Consider the following 21,303-nt stretch of genomic DNA (forward strand, 5'->3'; position numbering starts at 1 on the left):
TTCCCTCAGAAATCAAACCCATGACCTTGGCGTTACAGGTGTCAAACTCTAATGTTTGAGCTACAGGAAAACTGCAATATTTGTTAATATTTACTTGGTAACATTTGTTTGGACAAAGTTTGCTAACCCAAACATTGTCCTTCAGCCAAATTTCTTTTAGACATCTTTCTTTGCCTCTTAAACAAAAATATTACTTAAAGCCACAATTTCATCTTCTTATCAAATTGTTTTAAAGGGCAACGGCCCCGAGTCTCACCGCGTATCCTGCTTTTCAGGCTACAAACCTGAAAAGCAGGTTTTGACGGCTATCTACGACTTCACAATTCTAATTTACACATCAATACTTAAACCTGTCCAGAAAGTAATTCAAATTTACTGCACATCATAAATGACCAAAATAATAATTAACAGACAGAGCTCGATGATCAATTAAAACTTAAAGCTCGTCCTATGTTCTGTGTTGCCTTCTCATCAGATTGATTCACAATCCTCAGCTTATCCTCAGCTTACTTTCAAATTTGTCATTTGCCTTAAGCTATCTATAATACTAAAACACTCTTTCCAGTGGTTAAATGACAAATTTATACACACTATTCAGACAGGATAGTTGTCCTAAACTAACACATACTGTTCAAAACATGAATTAACACTCACACTCATCCCTGACTATGAACCGCTCATATTTCTTATTTATATATTTTCTCTAAAAATATTTAAATTTTAAATGACAGTTTAACCTTACATTTTCCTGTATCTTTTATCTAATGTTTTTATTTATGGCCTCTTAACCAGTTTCGAAGCATGTCTGTTCATTATTCATTTGATTTTAGAAAAGTCAGCTGGATTGTTTTGGTTCATTATCTTACTTTGCTCATCTTTCTTTGGCTGACTGATAACAGAAAGACAGACAGCGTATCAAGCAGTCTCTCAGTAGTCCACTCAAGCAGTCTCTTTCTCTCTCATTATAAGCAAATAATCTTTTCAACAGTCTCCTAGGACTGTAACTAAAATAATCATAGTCATAGTCAATCCTTAATAGTTCACAAATGTCAAAATACAAATGTTTGACTCAAATTAGAACCGTTACAATAATCTAAAATACATTATGCTATGATCTTTTTTCTAAGGTTATTTTTAGTTTAAATACTCAATTCACCTAACCTTCGTTTTTCAGAAATTTCTCTTGACTCATCACAAGCTGTTCTCATCTTTAGCCACCACCATGTCTAACGACCTTCAGGAGTTAAAACTAGTTCAATATCAAACATTTTTCTTTGCCCATAAGGCAACCAACATCATGTTCCTTATGTCACATCTTTGATCTTCTGTTAAAACAGAACGGTCAAATGTTTAAGGTGACAAGCTATTCGAAGTCCCCGTAATCAAGATGGTTGTTGGTTGTGCTCTGTGATTCTATTTACATATTACTGAGATTGGATGTAATTGTCTCTATATGATAATTAAGCTCTTTTAAGTGAAGGAACATTTTGATATATATATATTGGAGTGGAAGTTGTAGGGAACAGCTTATAGACCCCTCTTTGATGCTCTTGGCCCCAAGTAGCATCACAACCACTCCCTTTTCGTAAATAACACCTCCCGAACCTGGTGGGCAGGTGCCCCAGTGGCGGCGATAGCCTCTGTCTTAGGTTGTTCCCATCTATGGCCATCAGAGAATCTTACCCGTCTTCGGGATCTACGCCTCCTGCACACTGAGTTATGGATCTACTTCACTTGAGCAAAATTATCATAGTTTGTGGTAATGAAATGTTGTTGTTTTTTTTTATTTATTTTTTTTATCGAGGTAACCAAGAACCATCATATCCACTTGGAACATTTAATATTGACATTCAGTGTACTGTTACTTCTGTAGCCGGAGCCATCAGCCCTGTTTTATGGTGGAGGCTAAAATGAGACAAAGTCACTGGTCCTAAAATAAACAAGTTCAAAACAGTATTATTTTAAAGACTTCTTTAAAGTCTTTCAGTTTTACTTTTAAAACGTTTTAAGTACAAATTGCTCTTTGAATGGCAATGATTTCCTTTAACATCTCTGTGTCTATGATTTTCAACTGAAACACTGTGCTTTACACAGGCTCAGACAACAGCTTTCAGCTGACATTGAATGAGAGAGAGACTCTTGAGGCATTCAGGACTGATACACTGCATTCTCATAAACTTTTAACTTCAGACTTTATCTACCATCTTTTATCTACTCTAGCTCATCTTAAGGCATCTTTTCCATAAATTATATGTATTGTAATTTAGACATTACAAATTTCCACTCAGAATGAGTCTCTGTTGCACTGAAACTGTGGCAGCTTTAGTCACAGCATACCAAATTCAGATAAGCAAACCTGTTTTGGCCAATTCACAATCTTCTTTTGAACCCAAAACATCAGCTGTTAGCTCTTTTCATAGTCAACAACAAGCTTTTGTTTAATCAAATGCCTTTTTTATACATTTTACATTTTGCAACTGTTAATCCTGTAACACTGCTTCTGTTTATTTTATCTTAAAGAAATAATAATTATTCTAGTTCTTAATAACGTTTCAAATTTCATTTCAATTCTAGTTGTCAGGTTTTCAATTACCATAATTTAATACCCGACTTCAATGTTTTCTCTAGGAGTTTATCAATCTGCTTCTATGATTCATACTAACTTTTGAGGCTGCGCTCTCTGCTTGTCATACATTTTATGATTATCACTATAAATCATTCGTTAGATTTGTCTCTCTATATCATCTAAAACCTTATCAAAGCGTTTCATTCAAAACACAATCATCCTTTTAGTGACCGGTACTTTTAAAATATTTTGCAACTCATTTAGCTCATCTGTAATTTTACGTCAACCGGTACTTTTTATAGTTCTTTTCCTTTCAAAAGGAATTCCTTACACTTAATATCTTTCAATCTTCTTAACAACTTTCAAAAGTTTATCTGGCAACTTTCTTTTCTCCCTCATTTACTTTTACAGTCATACAGTGGGCATTTTACAGTCACTGAATGACCCCGCTGACCGCAGTAAAACACTCTCTGTTATTCTACCTACAATCACTGTGATCTTTCTAACATCTCCACCCTACTTTACACCCCTGAAGCAGTGTGTTCTTATTCAGGAAATGCAAACAGAGCCACTGATAAGTTCTCTGCATTTTCCCCCACTGTCCCAGCTGCAAATTCAATTACAATAGCCGAATCATAATCTTCATCATATTAACACTGATCTACTTTCTAACCCATATCAACACAGACTTTTCTTTAAATTTGTGTTATTTTGGCACTTTCTTTGTTTGGAGCCAGTCAAGTTACTGTTTATCTTTCCAATCAGAATCAAACTTTTACAAAAACATAATCTGCAAATCTCTTTAAACTGAGAGCTTCAGAGCAGAGCTGCTTACAGCATTTGCTCTCTTTTGTATCAGGACTATTCAGTTACTCTTCATACAGTATAAAGAAATTTAGCATGTCATTAATTTCATTAACACTGGTTTGATAGCTTATTCAAATGGTTAGTATGCAGATTCAACTTAATATTATCATTATTCAGTCCCACTTATCTCTACTGTTTCACAGAAATCACAAGATTCCTCAAATCTTGTTCTCAGTCTCTAAATTACACAGACAGCTATCCTAACCGCTTGCACCTTCAACTCTTGTTACAAAAATATGGCAATCTATTCTTCAATACTCTTGTTTTCATAACATTAATACAATAAAGCACATTCACATCATTATTATTGGCAGAACATTAATTTTCATAAGCGACATGGAAAATCTAAATATTCTAAGCAGGTTTCACAAAGTTTCTGATTAACTTTAGTCACACATTGTTTAGGGAAATTATCTCCAACCCATAATTTCCTTTATAAAACAGACAATGTCCTTGTCTTTCAATGACTTAATTTCAACAAAATATCTGACTTTGTACATTATTGATTTCCAAAATCTTTGGACATAGCTGTCTTTACATCTATCTAATTGTGCCTCGGCCACGTCTGTACCATAGCATCCAGTCCCAGAGGAGCTGGATGCGTGAAGGAGAACCAAAGTGGACAGTGAGACGTCTCTCGAGACGCAAACAGATCCACTTATAATTTCCATATCAGCTCCACCACCTCGGGGGTGGAGCCACCATTCCCCGGGCCTCGGCCCCTGTCTCGACAGAGTGTCTGCTCCTATATTCTGGACCCCGGGGATGTAGGCTGCCTTGAGTGACAGCAACTTCCCCTGGGACCACAAGAGGATATGGCATGCCAGCGCAAACCCCCTTGATATAGGCGACTACCGACGTGTTGTCCGTATGTACTACACATGGTGTCCCCTGAGACCTGTGATAAAGCTCCTCAGAGCCCGGAAGACAGCTAACATCTCTAGGCTATAGAATGCCAGGAACGATGATGGTCTTCCCACAGACCTTGAGATGAGCGACCCTCAGGATCGCTCCCCAACCCGTGAGGGAAGCATCCGTCGTTAGCAGTTTGCGACGACAAGGAGCTCCCAGCACTGGGCCCTGGGACAGGAACCAAGGTTTCTTCCACATAACCAAGGCACGTAGGCATCACCGCGTGACCTTGATTGTGCGAAATGGGTTGCCCCTCGGGGAAAAACCCTCTGGTCCTGAGCCACCACTGCAGGGGCCTCATGTGCAGCAGTCCAAAAGGTATCCCGTTGGAAGCTGCTGCCATGAGACCCAACAGTCTCTGGAACTGTTTGACAGTGAGTAGCTGGCCTAGCTTTACACTTCTCACAGCTGCCAGGATGGAATCGAAGCGTGGCGATGACAGGCGCGCCTGCATCGACACTGAATCCCAAACCACGCCTAAAAAAGTGGTCCTCTAAAATGGAGAAAGCACACTCTTCTTGGCGTTCAGCCGTAACCCCAACTCTTTCATATGGGCGAGAACAACATCTCGATGTTGAACCGCCATCTAATGCGACTGAGCTAAAATCAACCAATCGTCGATGTAGTTCGTGATGCGAATACCCCGGAGGCGCAGAGGCGCCAGAGCTGCATCCACGCATTTGGTGAAAGTGCGGGGTGATAAAGCCAGGCCGAATGGAAGAACTCGATATTGGTATGCTTTGCCCCCGAAAGCAAACCTCAGGAACTTCCAATGACACGGACGGATGGAAATATGCGTCCTTGAGGTCTATCGTGACAAACCAGTCCTCAGACCTGATCTGTGGCACGATTTGTCTCAAGGTTAACATTTTGAACTTGAGCTGCATGGCTGACTCGTACAGAACTCGAAGATCTAAAATGGGACGCAATCCCCCGTCCTTTTTTGGAACTATGAAGTACCGGCTGTAAAACCCGGTTTCCCTGTTGGAGGGGGGTACATATTCTATGGCCCCTTTCTCTAACAGAGTGTTTACTTCATGTTCCACAACCAGAACCTGCTCGGGGCCCACCACTGTGGGCAGGACCCCCATAAACCGTGGTGGGCGTTAATAGAATTGTATCTAATACCCTTTTTCCACGGTCTGCAGGACCCAACGAGAAACATTTGACAGTAGCTTCCACGCTGTCAAATATTCTACTAGAGGTACCAGTCTCTCGAGACTGGTTTCTGGATTTTGTTGCTGTTGAGTAGTCGGTTCGTCGCCCTGTAACGGCGCACCGGCAGGGAACGACCAAACAGACTGCTCCAGCACCCTCCTCAGAGGGGGCGGGCATCCCGAGGCCACTACGTTTCCGGGTGGACCTTGAGATATGTGCTCGCCGGAGACCGCTGCGCCCTGTAACACCGGAGGCGGCAGGGTTGGCAGAACGGTCCCCTGAGGGCACCGAAGAGAGACGGCACCGTATTTTTCTCCTGCTGTTGAGTAGTCGGTTCGTCGCCCTGTAACGGCACACCGGCAGGGAACGACCAAACAGACTGCTCTAGCACCCTCCTCAGAGGGGGCGGGCATCCCGAGGCCACTACGTTTCCGGGTGGACCTTGAGATATGTGCTCGCCGGAGACCACTGCGCCCTGTAACACCAGAGGTGGCAGGGTTGGCAGAACGGTCCCCTGAGGGCACCGAAGAGAGACGGGCACCGTGAAAAGAGGTGTTAACCGCTCTGCTTCGGGGGGACTACCCTCATTTGTCCTGAGCCCTCAGACATCAGGACTTTTTCCCAGCAGCCTTCTTGGCGGTAATAACGGTCCGCAGATCCGTTTTACCCCTCGAAGACTGCTGGGTTTGAGAGCGCCCTCCGTGTCCCCGAGATTTTTGTGGGGGAGCACGAGAGGACACACTCTGTTTTTGAGTGGCACGATGTTCAGCGCTCTTTTTAGAGGAGTGAGGCTGCTCCCGCTCAGCAGCCTCATAGAAAGAACGGCGGGGGAGAAGTTTTTGTAATGCAGCTGCCTGTTTAGCAGCTTCCTGAGATTTAGCTACCGCACTGTTTACTGCATCACCAAATAAACCAACAGTGGAAACCGGAGCATCTAAGAGAACGTGCTTTTCTTTCTCTTTTATATCGCTCAAATTGAGCCACAGATGCCTCTCAGTGGCCACCAGGGCTGCCATAGACCGCCCGATTGATTTAGCGGTCTCCTTGGTGGCCCTGAGAGACAGATCTGTGGCTCTGCGTAGTTCAGCCACTGTGTCAGGACCAATTCCCCCGCCCTCCTCTAAATCCCCCAATAATTCTGCCTGATAGGCTTGCATAATAGACATCGTATGCAGACACGCTGCAGCTTGACCAGCGGCTGCATACGATTTATGAACCAGAGATGATGTGAATTTTACTGGCTTAGAGGGAAGTGAAGGAGCTTTCAGGGAAGATGCCGTTGCTGGAGAGAGATAGCTCGCGAGCGTCTCTTCCACCTTCGGCATCTCCCCATAACCATATTCTTTATATTTGTGAATGGAAGAATAGTGGGATGTTTGTGGTGCATACACTCTGTATGAAACCGGTTTTCCCCACGATTTCGACACCTCGGTGTGGAGATCGGGGAAAAACGGAAGGCTGTGAACTGCTCTGTGAACTGCTCTCGTGACAACATCGAGCAATTCCTCAAAAGCGTGAGACTGAGGTGGCGAATCCTCAGACTCAGCTTCAATACTAACAACGTCCAACTCCTCAGAGCTGGACAATTGCAGTATTGGTGCCTCCATCGGGGGGGAAGAAACCGCAGCGCGTGCTTCCACACCCTGATGAGAGGAACTGGATCTATCAGAAGGATGTTGAGATAAGGCAGAGCCCGTCTCAACATCCACTGATAAATCCATTTGTGAACCCCAGGTCTGAGATCGACCAAGCCCTGGGGAACGTGATCGGGATTGAACCGAGCCAAGCGGGATCGGAGCGTACGCAATGGAAGCGCCTCGCAATGCACACAGTCACCACCCTCGAGTGCTGACTGGGCATGCTCCTCACCCAAACAAACAACACAAAGAGTGTGAGTATCACCTCCCGTTAAATAACGCGGGCAGGGATGGACACACACTCTAAACTGCTGCTTGCTCGCCATACTGAATATATATATATATAATATAGACAGACAACACCAAATAACAAGGACAGATTCAACACAGAGCGCAACTGAAGACTCAGAAAGCTTTCGTTTTCTGTTTCGGGCCGGCTTTTATAGCTTCCTGGTACGTGACGTCACCCGCCTCTGACGTTCCGCCACACCATTGGACTGATTTTACATGTGCTTCAAGACGTCATCACGCAAAGCGTTCCCATAGCGTCAGTTTTCGACGCAACGGGAGTTCCCTTGAAAGGGAACTGCGTTACAATGATACGATCTTCACTCACGCGATCAACAGGCTGTCATCTGCTCAATGCTCATCACTGCATCCTTTTATGTGATGGGAATAGATCTAAATACTTAAACTTCTCACGATTCGTTAATCTCGATAGCTGTAATAGTAAAAACGTATAATAACTGTAATAGTAAAAGTTTTCGAGAGAGTTCCACATGTAATGCTAAATGTTTCATATGCAAGCATGTCAGCCAATCACAGCAGTGGGCATTTACACTGAAATCTCACAGCCAATCACAGCAGTGGGCGTTTACACTGAAGTCTCACAGCCAATCACAGCAGTGGGCGTTTACACTGAAGTCTCACAGCCAATCACAGCAGTGGGCGTTTACACTGAAGTCTCACAGCCAATCACAGCAGTGGGCGTTTACACTGAAGTCTCTCCGCAGACACGCCCCTTCAAACAGAGCGTTCAAATCAGAGGCTAAAATCAGGCTAGGAAATATGCCTTTTATTTCTAAATTATACCAACTTTTGATCTAAAAAACATACTAACATTATAAGGGCACCCCAGGAAACATTCTAAAATAATAAAATAATCCATGCAATGGGACCTTTAAACTATGACATTTTTTATATGATTTTCAGTGTGGCAAATAAACGAGGAGTAATAACAACTGATTTCTAGACTTCTTTATAGAGATTTTTACATATACAAAGGAATTTCTACACAAAATTACATTAAAAATGATAGATGCTTCTCTATATTTAAAAGATTGCTAAATTAAACATACAATATAGTGAGGTCATGTGACAATGAGGATTGAAATGTTATTGTTGCATAATGAATATTTCACATATTTGTTTAAAAAATTACTGTACAGAATTATGTTGAAACATTTTATGCAGCCTAAAAACAAACAAACAATAACAAAAATTAACAAATTAATGAAATTTTTTTTTAATGCACTGCCTTAATTACACATGACAAATGTAACTAGTTAACACTATAGAATCATTAACGCTATTTAAATAATATCCATACATTCAAAAAACATTCAAGGAGTAAAAAAACTACAAAAAAACGAACCTAAACTAAAAAAGTTATATTTACAATAAAATTGAAATAAAAACTAAATAAAAAACTATAATAAAGCTGCTGTAAACTTACTGTATATGCTGTTAAAGCTTGCCATACAAAAAGTACAAAGGAAATGGTAAAAAAACTGTGGCAGGAAATGGTCATATCACCATCCCCTACATATATGCTTTTATCATAATTCTATATTTACATTATGCCGCTGTCATGACCACACCCACATAATTAACTATTTAGTTTTTCATGAAACTAGTGATAAAATGTCTACATATAAAACCAAAAATAATAATTTCTCATCCTCATTAAGTTTCATGTTTCTCCAGACTAACCCATGAAACGTGAAACAATGTTGAGGTTTCAGAAAATGCTGTTCAATACATCCACTTAAACAATGTTAATCAATAAAATATATTTAAAAGATTTATCCTACCCTCCACACTGATGAAAAATACGATGAAAATCCAGATGCTGATGGACATTATGAACAATTATCAGGTATTATAATAAGTTGTGTTGCTCTTGATGATGAACCTCGACCTGATCTGATGAACATTCAGTGAAGATTTAAAGTCTCTCTGACTTTCATCAGGAAGTGACACATTGACCACAGAATCAGATGTTACCTGCTAGATGGGAGGTAAAAACCTCTCAACAAAGAACTTTAATCACAGCTTTTCACTAATACAGACCATAAATATACCCACCAGTCACCCAATGCCTTTACACCTCCACTGCATGCATTTCAGTCACTACAAAACCCCCCCCCCCAAAAAAAAAACGATTAAAGTTAAAAATATCTTAATTTAAATAATGTTTACATAAATTTTCATTAATCGTTTTAAAGAAAAACACTTATTTACAGGCATTCCTGAATTATTATGATCAAACATTTTTACAGTAAAATGCAGATCTATTGCAGTTAACTATGAGCTATATCAACATCACTCATGAGCTAATGTAATCTAGACATCATTGCGTTAGTGATTACACAGTTATTACCTTTAAATAAAGCAACATGCAGCATAACATCAGTATTTTCTGAAGCACAGAAATGGTGACGCACAAAATCAGACAACAGAAACCCTTCAAATCCCGACCGAACATTAAACACTAACAGATCGCAGTACTAATCACAGTCCAGCTAAACTTTATTCTTTCATACAAAAGTTATTATGGTTTGAAGTAGGAGTGGCCTATTATTGTGGCCAGCCTAAGGCACACCTGTGCAATAATCATGCTGTCTAATCAGCATCTTGATATGCCACACCTGTGAGGTGGATGGATTATCTCGGCAAAGGAGAAGTGCTCACTAACACAGATTTAGGGTGCTTTCACACTGGCAGTTTAGTTCGGAACGGGGCACGGTTCACATGAAAAATTGCTAATGTGAACGCTGTCATGCGGACCCGGGTGCGCACTGGGGTACCGAACCCGAGACTGCCTGGAGGAGGTGCTCTGAGTTCAGTTGCACTCAAACTGTGCCACGGTTCACGTGAATGTGAAAGCAACACTGACTCGGGTCCGCGCTTGTTCAGGAAGTAAAGTGACCTGCCCATGCGTTTTAGCTGATTATTATGTATTTAGTTAAATAAAACACATGTAAGGGATAATAGTGTTGATGATTTACTTTGGATACGAGCGAAAGTGAGCCTCTAGTGTATTTGCGCATAGCGCGTTGAATCAGGGCAACAAATTAATGGAAATCCACTGTCTCCTCAAAAGAGTTTGTTTGCAAGCAGCAGAAAGCCACCTTATGACACACAGTAAACCTGTGTTGTTCACTCAGCTGCACATAATAGCACCAAATTAATAAAAAACACAATATACTGACCCACGTTCTGTTTTCTATCATGTGCCGTGCACGTTTGCGATGACGTAAGATACACACAAACGCACCAGGGTTCGGTAGAATGAAGTTGAGTGTGAAACCAGACCAACGCTGCGGGGGGGCGCCGGGAACAAACACGCTCGGGCTCGGACCGCAGCAAATGAGCCCAGTGTGAAAGCAGCCTTAGACAGATTTGTGAGCAATATTTGAGATAAATAGTCCTTTTGTGAACAAAGAAAAAGTCTGAGATCTTTGAGTTCAGCTAATGAAGAATGGGGGCAAAATCAAGTGTTGCGTTTATAATTTTGTTCAGTGTGTGTGTGTATATAAATTCACATATATACTCAGAGATTAGACACTGGATGAGATCAGTGAATCAGGCCACTATATTATGATTATATGATGATCAATAAGTAGACAACTTAAATTTCTCTTGCACTTTTGCCGTAACAAACATGCTTTAGAAACACACAATTAAAGCGGCCAGAGAAAATATTATTAAAAAGTCAAGGGTCAAGAGCCCAACTAAAGAAAACTATGATCCCCATAATGGTGACTTCAAACTTAATTATTTTCAATAAAACATCAACATCTAAACCTCTGTTAATTTCCAATAAGAACGTTTGTATGAAAGAATAAAGTCAAACTGGATTGTAATAAGTGAAGATATTGCAGTCTTGAGAGATCTGTTAGTGTTTGTTCTGTTGCTGTCAGTCATTTCACTGTTTCTTTTTAAAGATTTTTTTACAGTCAAGATATTTAATTCAGTAATTCAGGAAAAAACTGTAAAATAATTGTTATTCTGTAAAATGTTTAATTACAATTTTAGTTGCACTTTTTAGGATATTTTTTTTGTGTCATTTGACTTTCTTTTTTTTTTTTTACAGAGTGAGCAATGATGCCAAAACTGTCCATTTGCGCCATCTGGTGGTGATTTTTACAAACTACTATTTGATTTAGCAAATTATAATTTTACATACATTTGTAAGTAATTTAAGAAAACAGAAAAATACTGTATAAATAAATACAGTTATGTTTCAGTATTAAAATCTGAATTACTGTAATTCTGATTGGCCTGTTGTTTTCTGAGTGACGCACGGCCAGGCCAACCACAGGTAAAGGGTCATGTATGCTGTAGTCTGCTGTGGCTTGGTGATGCTCACAAGTAATGTAAATAAAACACCTGTAATGATGGACATTGCTGAGGGAAATGTTATCCGGCCTTATATGATCGAGTCGGACTCAGATCCCGAATCGGCGACGACAGGAGACAAACAACCACCTCCTCAAACACGCTTACAAAAGGATGTTTCAGAATGGTAATTAATGGTTTTTTTTTGTTTTTTTTACTTTCTGCATTATTGTAGGAGTATTATAATTTGTAATTATCATTACATCAATGCACGCAGATTTGACGTTAACGCTAATTTAAACTGCGATTTGTTACCCATGCAAGTTAGTTCTCATGCCAGCCAACAAGGTTACGAAACCTCACAGAGATCAAACCCACCAGTCGACCCGTCACTAAACCGGACTCAGAGTGTGGAGATTTTGTTTTGGTGTGACTTTGCTGTGGAAAGCAACCCTCATTTGCTTTTGTCTTATACCTGTAGGTTTTTAATTTTAATGGTCCAAGTACAATTTTGCTTCATTTTGGTTTTGGAAGAGACTAAACATGAGGATTCGATTTTAAAGCCCTCACTGCTATAGACTGAGTTCATGAAATCAAGAGAAATTAATTAGGAAACTCATGCTCATCATCAAACTGATATATTTTGGTTACAAACTTGATCTGTTCTTCTTCAAATGATTATTTTGCTGAGAAATACAACAGATGTGCTGATATTTGTGGAAAAAATACAGTGTGATCCCATTGTCTCCTATAGTCACTGTATGTTTACAAATGACCGAACACATTCAACAAAATGCATTTTGATACGAGTGAATTCTTGAGATTTAATGTGAATGGATTGCTGTATTATCAAAACAAAGTGGCCAGACTCTATGTAAAATGACAATTTCTAATGTTTAATTTGCAGATGACTGGAACAGTATGTGTGTTTATGCTTTTGATCATCACTGAGATAAAACATCAAATGGGTAGAATTCTGAAATATATATATTTTTGGATGGATAGATAGTGATTTGAATCTGACACACTATTGAGCTGAAGTCATCTTGTGCTCTGTGCCCATTGTCTACATTACACTGAAAATTCTGCTGAAATAACCCGGATCTTTTACAACATGGATTGCTATTCTTCTTTTGCAGGATCAAAATGAACTCGTTCTCTTGGTAACTAGTTTGTGAATACTTTATTGAATGAATAAACAGTCAATGGGAAAATAAACCTTGTGTTATACAGTTGATTGGCTTCTTTTCAAACTATGAACTTTCATTTGTTGTGAAGAGTTTACTGCTACACAGGACATGCATCTCTAAACCAGTGAATCACAACTAAAGGGTACGTGAACATGGGCACTTAAAACCATAAATTGCCTTAGGTAAAGGAATGTTAAGTATATAAAGTGATGTTTTTGGCTAATTGTGTGGATGGCATTTACAGTCAAATATAATATATATAGCCTATACAAAATATTGTCTCATAATAATAGTACATAATCAAATATTCTATGGTTAGAAAATAAGAAATATATGATGCATAAACAATTTTGCTAGATTTTTATGTAATACTGTTTGTAACAGGTGTTTTTGCTACTAGCCTGTTAATGGAGTCCTCATATTGTCGTCGTATAGCCTACAAATGGCGTAGAAATTAATACGATTAAACATCCTAAAAATAAACGATATATAAACTAATAAATTACCATGTTCTTTGGGAGTACAACATTTGACTCGTTTATGCTAGCGCTATGCTAATGTTAAGTCCACGATAAGTAAAAACATGAGTAAAACAGATTGCCTAAGTTTAGAATAACAGAACGGAGAAAAACTAGTATACCGAGAAGTAGTTTACTTTAACCATAGACAGTATATAAACGACTTTAACCGGTCATGAAGCTCAAGCCTCAGGCGTTTGGCGAACACACCTTCTCGAATTTGGCCACGAGAACAACACACCATAGGATAACATGATCACCCAGTTGAGTCAGTGATTGGCTGAGAGTACCTGTCACTGTAACCTAAACCAATGAAATCGGCTGCAGGGCGGGATTTATTTTTACTTTTCCGCGGGAAATAAATCCAGTCAGCGTTGTTTGAGCTACGCAGGTGTTATTTAAAGTCCCCACCACCACTCCACATCCGATAAGGTACTTTGAGAACAGCTTTTACTACCAGAATTGGAGGACTACAGAATGATAATCAAGATGATCGGTCATCTACTCTCTTTTTTTCTGGTAATTGCTGTAGCAGGTAGGTCGGAAGTTCGTTAACAACATAGTAAAAAAAAAAGTGATGTGAGTGTCAGTCATACTTGCTTAACTTACATCGTATATGAAACATCGTACTGTATTGACAGTACACATATTTTATTTACAGATTGTATTGCTGGGATCAACTCTCAGGTGGTGAAAAGAGGAGAGAACATCACTTTCCCAATAGATCACGACACCAAATCGGGAAAAGAGTTAGATGTCTACGTTATTTTGGCTAACACTTTAGTCGCTCATCTAAATTGCTCTAATGTCACCTGTGAGCTCGACCGCAAGACATCTGGAAGTCGGATAGTTTATGACAATGGCACAGTGATCATAATGAACTGCAGCAGAATTGACGAGGGGATTTACGAGATTCGCTACTTTAGCAGCTCTCTCAAGACGGACGAGACTGAGAAGTATTTTAATGCCACAGTTATAGATGATGGTAAGTATGATGTCACAATACTATTTATATTCTTAGTCATTTCAGGTGAAGTGGGGCATTTAAAATGGATTGTACTGTCTGCACTGTCAAAGCATATTACGCAAACATTCGTTTATTACAGCAACTTGTGTTGAATGAGTAACTTAGATGAATCCACACAGATGAACAGATGAATATGGCTAGTCGGGTGCAACGGGGCTAAAGGCACACCTTAGGAAAAATGAGCTTTTAACTACTCCCATAGTGTATGAGTATGTCAAGCCGTTTTACCATTTAATCTTTAAAACCTACTAGTATATATTTTCGTGCTACTAGTGCTTATTCTTTAGATAATAGTGCTTATTCTTTAGATAATAGTGCTTATTCTTTAGATAATAGTGCTTATTCTTTAGGTACTAGTACCTTTTTAAAGATACTAGTACTTACTTATTATATACTAGTTATTATTTATTAGATACTAGTTATTCCAATAGTGTCTACTAGTATTTAATTATACCTAACTTAAGAAAAAATAGAACTAGTGCTTATTTTTTTAGTTACTAGTAACATTTTATATCAAAGATATCCTTACCTCAATATATACTAGTACTATTTAAAGGGGACATATCATGCTAAATCCACTTTTTTAGGCCTTAAATGCATTTTGTTGTATATATGGAGTGTTTAGAAGTACAGAAAAGTTGAAATTATTCTCTTCAGGTGCTTCGTTGATATCTTTATATTCTGTTTTGGTCATATTTTTCAACCGGTTCAGATTTTTCTGTCATTTATGACGTTTTTTCAACTATTATGTCACAGTATTTGCAGCGGAACTGCCAAATAAGGACCTCGACTTCTGGCCCAACACTTCCAGCAATCCGCCATTTTTATTTCTCGCTGCAATTTTGTAGTCCAAGCTAAAGGATGCAGAAGTTACGAGAGGGTAAGCTAAAATGTTCGGTTGTTGGATGTAGTAACCCACACGCTTCATTACACCGTCTAATGTAGATGAACTGCCGCGCTTGTGACAGGGCGCATGTTTAACTGAAAGAACGAGCAGAGAGAGAGACCCGGTCGCGCGCGCACTCTCTCTCTCTTCGGAGCCAGGCGAAAGTGTAAACAAGACTTCACCGTCTTCAAACTAGGCGCTGTCTTGCTCTCTCTCCCTCGCACATATTAATCAAAATAAATCGACACGGTGGTAAAAGGTCGGAAGACCAAAGTTTCATGTGTAAATGCAGTTACACACCATTGCGATACATACATCCATATGAAGACGTTGTTCTGCAGGTTCGTCGTCTTCATTTTCATCTCGCTCCGGCTCCGACTCTGGCTCGAACATGTAAGGCTGGATGGACAAGTCTTCCGTTGTTGACATTTTGTTAATAACGTGTGAATAAAAAGTTTCTGTGCCGCTAGATAATCGTATCTCTGCTATCAAACTACAAAAATGGCCGAACGGGGTGGAGTTGAACCGAGTGTCACCTCTGTAACCTGGAGAGGGGGCGGGGTATGAAGTGTCTCAATTGCATTTAAAGAGACCGCACCAAAACGAGTTGCTCTCAGACGCACATCAGAAAAGGGGTAGAAAAGGGGCTTGTGGAGCTATAATAATGAGGAATTCAGACCCAAGCATTGCAGTTCCGCTTTATATAGACCACAAATGTATGATTTATATGTAAAAAGGAACTGTCTACACTTTGATTCAAATTTTGTCTTGAACTTTAGTTGCTTTTTTTTTTTTTTCTAAACAGACAATCTGCCCAGCACCATCAGCCCAGATCCTCCATCCATCTATCCATCTACTACACCTGCGGAATCGTCTGTAGGGTCATGGCCTGACCCGCCCCCCACAATCAGCCTAGAACACTTAACAATAATTGCAGTGGTCGTCGGAGTGGTCGTCGGAGTGGTCATCGGAGTGGTCATTTTTGTCATCATCTGGAGGCGTCAAAAGGCAAGTATTATCACAGGAAAATTAAGCAACAGTTCTGTTTTTTGTATTGATATTATAATGCTTTTTAACAGCAGTTTTTAGTGAAGAACATGTATTCAACAGTGCATCTTTTTTTTTTTGGGGAAAAATTTGAGTATTTGTGAAAGACTTGTGAAGTTTCTTGATATTTTGCTCATAAAGGATTCCATTTAAAGGGTAACTAAACCCCTGGTCAGAGCCTGACTCTACCCACTGGCAATATTTGAAAAATGCTAGAAAAGTGGGCAGACCCCAGCGGAGATAGAGGGGACGAACCGTGAGCGGGAGGGGGTGTGCACCTGAGAGTCCTGCTGTCAGACTCTCTAAAATGGAGAGTGACTCATAGGGTCGCAAGACGATGTAAAGTACATGATGCATCTGATGAGTTTTATCGAGTTGATGTCAATAGCGCGCGCTCTCTGTAGGCATATTCATATTTTGGCGCTATGTGAAAAAATCCAGCAAAATGCGCCAACACGTTTGTCGCCCCCAGAGGATTAACATATACTGTATATATATATAATATATATTAGGGCTGGACCCGAATATTCGAATATTCGTTCGGTGGGTTGGTATTCGATTTGAAAATTTGACATTCGAAATATTCTGTTTTTTTGGGGGTTTTTTTGGGCACACCTGGGATCCCCCGCGAAACGGTTCTCGCGCTTGAATAAGGCCGGCGACACACTGGCTGCGTGGCGTGAGCGTCTCAGCTGCGTGGCGTGTCCGTTTTTATTTCGTCTCCCATGTTAACAGGTTGGAGTTTGCACACTGCCTGCGTGAGACACGCGTCTCAGGCGCCGCTCGAGCCACGCGGAAAACGCGTGCATGCTAGAAATAGAACTGACCCCAGTGTTCCAGCAACGGGAGTGTTCTCTCGCTAGGGTGCAGAACAGTGGAGTTTGTATGGACCAAAGTGCATGCCTGAGCTTGTGTTTTGAGTTAAGCTGCGTTGCTTTGACATTGTGGAAAATAGAATAATAGAAACAAAATGTATTAGCCTTTTTACCCGTTATTATCAATCTAAATTAATCTCGTTTTTAATTTAAATTAATTTAGTTTTTTCTTTATTTAAATATAGTTTTTTCCTTTATTTAAATTTCGTTTTTCTTTATTTAAATATAGTTTTTCTTTATTTAAATCCACTGTGTCAGTAATTTGTTAGTCAGAAAAATATTAGACTACCTTAAAAGTATTGCTTAATTTAACAGACCTGTGTGCGTGTGTTTTATATCACTAGTGCAGTGTCCGTTATCGGAGCGTGAGGCGCGCCGCTTCCCGCTCGCGCTGTTCTGTAGTTTATTAAAAGTTTATTAATTCTGAACGTGTGGCGTCTCGCGTGTCCATCTATATTGCACCAAATGCGACACTGCAGTGAAGTCGATTGGATAAACGGTTCTTGAAATAATCAAAATGCAAACGGACATACCGACACATAGAGAATACTGCCTTTATTAGAGAGAAGAATATGTTCAGCACCCTCACTCCGAAGCTTCGAATATTCGATGTTCATTACTACCGAAGCTTCGAAGCTCAAAAAATGGTATTCGGACCAGCCCTAATATATATATCACTCACATCAAGACGCCGCTGCGGTGGTGGAGTCCATGCAGGAGGAGCAGCGTTTGGCACTGCGTCGCTTTTCAGCGCGAGCTGTGTGGAGAAGCCCATTTCCACCTCTATTGCGTTTCAAAAGCAATTCCGCGTAAAATGCAGGTTTCACACTCACGGTCTTCCAGGCCAAGTGCATGCAAACACTGGCGCCTAATTTCCAAGTCTGCTGGAAAGCTATGCAGTCCAACAGTGATGGTGCAACCAGCAACACTACACCTACGTACCCTCCTGCCCACTGTACTAAATACAGATAAATCTACGCTAGCTCACACCAGGGGCGTGGTGAGCTCGTATCAGGGGCGTGGTGAGCTGGAACCTGCTTACGTCACATGCCACCGCTTACATCACCTGCCACCGCAAACATCCAATAGGAAAATTCAACTGCAGTAGCCACCGTTCAACCTGAAGAGGGCAGCACTCAGACGTTTTTACACCATATATTGTAAAATTAAAACACTTTATACCCAAATGTCAAAAAAGTTACTCGAATCAATGAACAGCACTAATAAAGCCCCATTCTTACAGATCATTAACTAAAAAAAGTTGGTTTAGGGTTTAGTTACCCTTTAAAGTCATAATAGATAATTAAAATGTCATTCATTATTTACATTGATTGGTTTATTTGGTTTATATGATAATTTGATATTGATAACTTTTATGTGCAGTTGTAGTAACAGATTGTGGTTTTAAACTTTCTCATCTCCATACAGAAGAAGCAAAATAATTCTGATGCTGGTGTCGGTGCAGGGGATTCTGTGGAGAACAACCTTCTTTCGAACCAATCTTCAATGGAGGTCAGTCCACTAGATGACTCTCTGTTTTGCATCATGGACAATTTCAGGGTTGCCAACTTTGCCTGGTTGGAGTGAGATTATGATGACATGAGCTAAATCAATCGCACACATCTAGTTAAGGTTTGAAGGATCATCTCATTTTAATTTCATCTTAATATTGCAACGTACCCAATTTATATAGTGTGCAGGGCTCCAGACGAATATTTTTATTTTTTTTATTTTTTTTACATATACGAAAAATAAGAAAAATACATACAGCTCAAAACGTTTTTGAGTTGGTTGGATTAAAAAATAACAAATAAATACTGGTGACTACATAACAAAAAAATATCATCATTCTTTATTCTTTCAAGCAGCAGACATATTTATTTGTATGAATTAAATATAATGAATCATTATTAAAGCTATTAACGAGCAGTGAATGCTTTTCTCTTTTTCTTTTGTTGCTTGATCAATATTAAGGACACAGACCGCATTAGGTGTATTACCCACTGTCACTTTAAGACATCGGATCATGTCCAATGACATGCGGATCCAATTGCACTGATGCACATCCGATACACTCACAACTGTTTAAGACATAACCAACATAGTTTACGTGAATACTCTCCAAAACGGACATTTCGACATAATGTTGTGTGTATTTGTCCATTCAGACACGAAAGAGAGCTCAGTTCAGTACTCGCGCGCTGTATAGGTGTCTATGTGCATGGCTGCACGCTTCGGGTCGGGTGTGTGCGCACAGAAAACCGTACCGAATAGAGCTCTTTTTTTGCGTCGTCACTCTTATTCAGATCTATATGTCTGCTCTACTCATTCTCCCAGACGTTTAAGTTTTTTAACGTTTTATGAGACATGCAGGATTCAGCGCATGTCAACCCGTGTGCCGCTGGGTAGATCAGCACGTTACAGTACAAATGTGCGCATCTACCACAAACGCAGGACATCAGTTCTGACTGGATCGCTTCCCAAATCGTCATCTAACATTTTTGTCTAGGTTTTATTCGTTGAAGAAAATGTCAATAGATTTTCGTCATGGTTTTTGTCATTCAAAACTAGTTTTATTTAGTTATCGTCTCGTTTTTGTCTGTGAAAATAACCCATGTGATAGATGTGCCGCGAAACAAGTCTCCGGGTGAGTAGCCGGCCAGTGATAGTAACTATAGTAACAGCATGAGAAGACGCGCTCCGTTGTAGTCAGCGCTTGGTCGGTTAATTTTGGCATTTTCTAAGTAAGTTACCATAGGCTAGTAATAAATGAACACGCATACAAAAATGTCTTTCGTCCTGTAGGCGTCCTGGAGAATATTTCTGTTCGTCCTAAACACATTTTCTATCGTCCCCAGGACGATAGGACGCCGTTAGTCTCGAGCCCTGATAGTGTGTATATGAAGAGTTCAGATGCAAAAGCCTCTAAGTGCCATATGAAATTTTCTTCTAGAATGATAATTTTTATCAAGCTCGTATATTTAAGTTAAATAATTTCACTTAAATGGCAATGCAAATTACCTATTAATTGTCATTTAAGTGAAATTACTTAACATAAATATACAAGCTTTATAAAAATTATCATTCTAGAAGAAAATTTCAGATGGCACTTAGAGGCTTTTGCATCTGAACTCTTCATATATAGGGGTCTAGTGGTTACACCATATTATTTATTCTATTATTTTTATTATTTTAAGTGGAAATGAATGGTGCATAATTTAGAGGTAAATATTGTTTAGTACCATGAAATCCAAAATGTTAAATTAATAAATATGGAAAATATAGTATATTCATTTCATTAATAAGTAACACTTCTTGTAATCTGTCTAATATATATTTTTTTTCGATTAATCAGATGAAAAATCTAAATGTATTATTCATAAATTTCAATAAATTTTAATTGATTAGTATAGGTTAAATTAAACTTTTATATAAATTTAATTGATTATATTGAACAATATTATTCCACATCCTGCCCAATGCTGTCCTCCAAACAATGTGTAATATAAAATGAAAAAATTCCAATGATCAGAATGGTCCTATGAAAGCCAATATAGTGAATATATCCATGTAGTCTATGCTGTACATTATAAGCAAAAAAAGGGTTAAAATACAAGCATTACATTTTTAAACCTAAAAACTACCAATTGCTTACTATTTAAAGTAGGGATGTCCCGATCCGATCACGTGATCGGAAATCGGGCCCGATCACGTGTTTTCAGACTCGATCGGAATCGGACGTTACCTCCCGATCAGGACTCGGATATATATGTATATATATTCTCATTATTTTTGAACACATCTATAGTTATGCGGTGGCACAGAGTTATGGGTCCGTGTACGTTTTGATAGTTTGTTTTCCAATTTGAAATGAAATAAGCAGAAACGAGAAAACGGCCCCTTTATTCGTTTTTTCGCTTTTTTAAAAAAAAAACGAAAAAACGAGATTTCGGCTTGAGTTTTCGTTTTTTAGTTCACAGGCAAAAAACGAATAAAT

General features: G+C 39.4%; 1 long non-coding RNA gene across 2 annotated transcripts in view; it reads right to left on the reverse strand.

Moving 5' to 3' along the window:
• The window catches only part of LOC309481010, a 60,482-nt gene extending 46,902 nt beyond the window's left edge, over positions 1-13,580 (reverse strand). The window contains exon 1 of one of the 2 annotated variants that reach the window (XR_014199827.1): positions 13,555-13,580. This is a non-coding gene — a long non-coding RNA (uncharacterized lncRNA). Of the gene's footprint in view, positions 1-13,354; positions 13,388-13,554 lie in introns of those variants that run through there. The other variant, XR_014199828.1, reaches the window with a different exon arrangement.
• Between the last annotated feature and the right edge of the window lie 7,723 nt (positions 13,581-21,303).

Source organism: Leuciscus leuciscus (assembly GCF_965113295.1).
Source record: "Leuciscus leuciscus genome assembly, chromosome: 18".
NCBI lineage: Eukaryota > Metazoa > Chordata > Actinopteri > Cypriniformes > Leuciscidae > Leuciscus > Leuciscus leuciscus.